The 5,936-nt window shown below is 39.6% G+C and overlaps 1 pseudogene; it reads right to left on the reverse strand.

Annotated features, from left to right (window-relative positions):
• Nucleotides 1–705: 705 nt before the first annotated feature.
• On the reverse strand, nt 706–5,641 carry LOC103246607 (large ribosomal subunit protein eL21-like; annotated as a pseudogene).
• Between the last annotated feature and the right edge of the window lie 295 nt (nt 5,642–5,936).

A 5,936-nucleotide genomic window follows, 5' to 3' on the forward strand; every position in this document is an offset into this window, starting at 1 on the left:
GGTCATTGATTTCACTAGCCTCTGTCAAGCAGAGACAAAAATTTGTATAAGCAGCCTCACTGCTCTCTCATTCGTTTCTGAGTTATTTATGACCAAGGTGTGGAGAACAGTGCATGGTGGGGCCTAGAATAAGATTACTTATGATCCTGAGACGAGTTCTAGTCTCTAGTGCCTTTTTGTATGGCTTTCATCACCATGTAATTCTTATGATTGATAGTAATACTAGCGATAGATGTTACAGAGGGATTAAATAATTCACTGAAGTTCACATGGTTAAGAAAAGGAAGAACTGAAAATCCAGCAAAGATCTGCCTAATTTCAAAGTCCATATTCTTTTATTATACTCTAATTTTTTTATTGTTGTTTTTGAGACAAAGTCTCGCTCTGTTGCCCAGGCTGGAATGCGGTGGTGCGATCTTGGCTCACTACAACCTCCACCTTCCAGGTTCAAGCGACTCTCCTGCCTTAGCCTCCTGACTAGCTGAGATTACAGGCACCTGCCACCATGCCCAGGTAATTTTCTTATTATTAGTAGAGATGGGGTCTCACCATGTTAGCCAGGCTGGTCTTGAACTCCTGGCCTCAAGTGATCCTCCCACCTCAGTCTCCTAAAGTGCTGGGATTACAGATGCGAGACACCGTGCCTAGCCCCAGTTTCTGTAACTTTTATTATGTTTGTTGAAGGGCCTAGAGCCCCCCCTACCCTTAAATCCTCTTAGCTGGGACAGTAGTGTTCAGAGCTGTGGCTGGCAGTTCCATCTCCAAGGAGCTCCTTGGGTCTTCAGTGGCATCTGGGACACACTGTTCAGGGTCCTGCTGAGAATGGACTCTGACAGTGAAATGGGAAAAGTTCCCTTCTAGCCTCACAGGGTGTGTGATGGGGGAATGGCTTGCTTCTTTGGAGCTCTGCAGCTCAAACCCCTAGGGGAGCATGCAGATGGGCAGGTCGTGGGGAGCATGGGCTTCAACCCCATGGCAGTGTCTAGGGTTGAGTGTTTACAGCTCCTGAAGCCCCAGTGGGTATGTGTTACAGTGTGTTCTTTTAGCTTAGCCATCCACAGGTGGCTTGGCTTATCAGCTCAGTTAGACCCTCTGCCTTATTGCAACAACAGTGGGTTTCTGTGTCCTGGGGTTCTTGCCCTAGTGTACCAGAAAAATCGGATCACAGATGGACTTGAAGGATGAATGCAAGGTTTTATTGAATGGTGGAAGTAGCTCTTAGCATATGGATGGGGAGCTAGAAGGGGGATGGAGTGGGAAAGTGGTCTTTCCCTGGAGTCAGGTTTCTCAGCAGCTGGGCTCTCTTCTGACTGCCCTTGGCTGAATTTCCCTCAGCATCCACGTGGTTCCACTGTCGATGGCCTGTTGGCATCTGTGTGTTCTTCTACTGGTGTGTTCCTCTCCATGTCCAGCTGCTTGTGTGTGTACCTACTAGGGACTCAAGGGACATTTTTGGTTTTTGTTTTTTGAGACCGAATTTCACTCTATTGTCCAGGCTGGAGTGCAGTGGTATGATCTTGGCTCACTGCAACCTCCACCTCCTGGGTTCAAGTGATTCTCCTGCCTCAGCCTCCTGAGTAGCTGGGATTGCAGGCTCATGCCACCACACCCAGCTGATTTTTGTATTTTTAGTAGAGACGGGTTTTCATCATGTTGGCCAGCCTGTTCTCGAATTCCTGACCTCAGGCGATCCACCTGCTCAGCCTCCCAAAGTGCTGGGATTACAGGTGTAAGCCACCATGCCTGGCCCTGGTCTGATATTTGTCATTATAGTTTTGCCTTTTCTAGCCTTTTATAGAAATTGAATCATACAGTGTATGATAATTTCCATTTTGAATTTGTCTCATTTAGGATGTTTATGACATAAATTTCTATTATTGTGTGGATCAATTTTTTTCTTTTTTATTGCTCAGTACTGCTACATTATATTAAAATAAAATAATTTATCTATTAACATGTCAATGGACATTTAGGTTGTTTCAAATATCTGGCTATCATCAATAAAGCTGCTATGAACATTTGTAACAAGTTTTCTGTGAACATGCATTGCTATTTATTTAGGTCTTTAATTTCCCAGTGGGATTACTTGGTCATGGCAAGTTTTTTTTTTTTTTTTTTTTTTTTTTTTTTTTTTGAGATGGAGTCTCACTCTGTCGCCCAGGCATTGTTGCCATTGCAGTGGCGCCACTGCAGTGGTACTATCTCGGCTCACTGCAACCTCTGCCTCCCGGGTTCAAGCAATTCTCCTGCCTCAGCCTCCCGAGTAGCTGGGATTACAGATGCCTGCCACCACGCTCGGCTAATTTTTGTGTTTTTATTAGAGACAGGGTTTCACTTTGTTGGCCAGGCTGGTCTCAAACTCCTGACCTCAAGTGATCTGCCTGCCTCGGCCTCCCAAAGTGTTGGGATCACAGGCGTGAGACGCCGCGCCCGGCCGGTCATGGCAACTTTATGTTTAACTTTACAAGAAACTGCTTCACTGTTTTTCAAAGTGGCTGTAGCACTTCACATTCTCAATAGGAATGTATGATTGATTATTCCAGTTGCTCCACATTCTCACCAACATTTAGTGTAGTTAGTATTTTCAGTCTTAGCCCTTCCAGGAAATGTGTGTGGAATAGAAGTGTGTGGCAGAATATCATATTAGTTTTAATTTGCATTTCCCTCATGAGTGATGATGGTTGACATTTTTTCATGGGCTTATTAGTCATTCATATGTCCTCTTTTGTGAAGTGTTTGCTCAAATCATTTGAATACATTTGAATATTTTTTCTTGGGTTTTATTATCTTGTAAAAGTTATTTTACTATTTTGAATACAAGGTCTTTGTCAGATGTGTGTGTGTGTGTTTATATAAATAAAATGATTATTTACTACTTATATTCTTCTATGTAAAAATAGACATATATGTTATTTATATATATATACACACACACACACACATATATTTTTTCCCAGAGTGAGGCTTGCCTTTTTGTGTTTTTACATGTGTCTTTTAAAGAGCAATAGTTTTCATTTCTAATGATACCTCTTTAACCAACTTTCTCATGCTTTTTCGCTAACCCCTGTGCCATAAAGATGTTCTTCTATGTTTGTCTCCTAGAAATTACATAGTTTTACATTTAATGTTGAGGTCTATGACCCAAATTTAATTCATTTATTTATGTGATATTTGGTAGTTATTGATGTTCATCTTTTGCACACTGATACTCAATTTTTTTCAGCAACATTTGTTGAAAAGGCTATTCACTCTTGAATTATCTTTTTGACAAATTATCTTTGTCAAAAATCAATTGGCTATATATGTCTAGTTTATTTCTTAACTCTAATTTGTTCCATTAATGTTGATGTCAACCTTTCGGTAGTTCTAGTGTCGTGATTACAGTAAATTTTTAAGTATTAAAATGAGAAAATGCAAGTCAAATTCTTTTTGTTACTCTAAGCCCTTTGACTTTCCATACAAATTTTAGAATCAGCTTGTAAATTTCTTCAAAAGATTTCACTGTTATTTTGATCAGAGAATTTTGAATTTACAGACTAATTTGGGAAGAATTTCCACACTGATATTAAATTAAGACATTAACATCCATGTATTTCTCCATTTATTTAGGTAATTACCTCCATTTCTTTTTTTTTTTTTTTTTTTTGAGATGGAGTCTCACTGTGTCTCCCAGGCTGGAGTGCAGTGGTGTGATCTTGGCTCACTGCAAGCTTCACCTCCCAGGTTCATGCCATTCTCCTGCCTCAGCCTCCCGAGTAGCTGGGACTACAGGTGCCCACGGACCACGCCTGGCCAATTTTTTGTAGAGACGGGGTTTCACCGTGTTAGCCAGGATGACCTCCATTTCTTTAGATGATTTAGGTATTTAACTTTCTTCAGCAATATTTTTTAAAGTTTTCAGTGTAAAAGTCTTCTACACTTGCTATTAAATTTATTCGTAGCTAATTTACTTATTTTTTAGTTCTAATTATAAATTGATTTCAATTTCACTTTCTAATTGTTCATTAATAGTTTATAGAAACACAATTAATTTTTTATACTGAACTTTTATCCTAGGACCATTATAAATTCACTTATTAGTTTTAGTGACTTTTAAAAAATTGCTTAGGATTCTATAAGTCATATCATTATGAATACAAATATAATTTTTTCTTTCTAAACTGAATATTAAAGTTTTTTCTTAACTGTGACACTGATTAACACCTCTAGTACGATATTGAATGGAAATGATGAGGCCAAGTACAGTGGCTCATGCCTGTAGGCCCAGTACTTTAGGAGACCAAGGCAGGGAGACCATTTGAGGCCAAGAGTTCAAGGCCAGCCTGGGCAACATAGCAAGACCCTATCTCTACAAAAACTAAAAATAATTTTAAAAAAAAGAATTGATGATAATAATATACATTTTTACCTTGCTCTTGCTTTTAGGCCAGAAATATCCAGTAATTAATCACTGACTATGATACTAGCTAGGAGTTTATCATAAATGCTGTATATCAGGTTGAGGAAATTTCCTTCTATTTCTAGTTTTCTTTTTTTTATTATTTTTGTAAATTATTTCATTTCCTCCATGATGATTTAGAGGGACTGTCTTCAGACCGGTACAACTATTTCATAAATAACATCTGGCTGTTTCCTAAGCAATTGAGTAATTTGTTGCACAATAAAGTCTGTCACATCTTTCAATAAGAAATACATTACATCTGGATAGTAAAAACATTACATAATGAATTAGGACGCGATTAAAATTTGGTTTAAATTTTTCTTTGGGGGAGAGGACAGAGGACACCACACTTCTACTCAATGAATAGAAACATTTTTACAGCCCTGAAGTCTTTTTTTTTTTTTTCACTGAATATGCCATGAATTCATAGGGAATAAGTTCCAGCAGTTCAGGCTTCTTCCCATGGTTCACACAAAGTGTGCTTCTCTGGGTGAAGCAGTGTAGTGCTTCAGTTGAACCCAGGTACGTTTCCCTTTGGCTTCTTTCTTTTTTCTTTTTGAGACAGAGTCTCGCTCTGTAGCCCAGGCTGGAGTGCAATGGCACCATCTCAGTTCAAGGGCAACCTCCGCCTCCCGGGTTCAAGTGATTCTCCTGCCTCAGTCTCCTGAGTAACTGGGATTACAGGCACACACCACCATGCACGGCTAATTTTTTTGTGTTTTTAGTAGGAACCGGCTTTTTCCATGTTGGTCAGGCTGATCTCGAACTCCCAACCTGAAGTGATCTGCCCGCCTCGACCTCCCAAAGTGCTGGGATTACAGGTGTGAGCAACCGAGCTCAGCTGGCTTTTTTCTTTTTACTGATCATTTTCCTTCACGCCTTTCAGGAAGCTATCTCGGCTCTTAAAGTGCTCAAGATGCTCAATACACACATTAATTCTCTTGGCAAAAATCTTGCCCTTAACTTGTTTGTTTACAAGAATGCCAGCGGCGCACTGGGGAACACTGTAGACTCTTCCAGTTTCGCCATGATAACACTTGCGGGGCTTCCTTTTTGAACAGTACCCGTTCCCTCGATGTCTACAATATCACCTTTCTTATAGATTCGCATACACGTGGCCAAAGGAACGACTCCACGTTTTCTAAAAAGCCTAGAGAACTTATATCGGGTGCTTCTCCACTTTCCCTTTGCTTTCGTCATTTTGGTGAATTACTGGAAGATAGTGGTTCTGGCCAAAAGGCTATTTCTAGTTTTCTGGGAGTTTTTATGTTTTCAAATGCTTTCTCTGCATCAATTAAAATGTCCTCTTCTTTCTTTATATTCTATTGATTCTGTGGATTGCATTTTTTCATTTTTAGATATTATACCAACCTTCATTCCTGGTAGACACACTTCTTGGTCAACATTTATCATCCTTTTATGTATTGCTGAACTACATTTGCTAAAATTTGGTTAGGAGGAGGTTAATATGTCGATTATGACAGAAGAACGTAGA

Source organism: Chlorocebus sabaeus, chromosome 28 (assembly GCF_047675955.1).
Source record: "Chlorocebus sabaeus isolate Y175 chromosome 28, mChlSab1.0.hap1, whole genome shotgun sequence".
Taxonomy (NCBI): domain Eukaryota; kingdom Metazoa; phylum Chordata; class Mammalia; order Primates; family Cercopithecidae; genus Chlorocebus; species Chlorocebus sabaeus.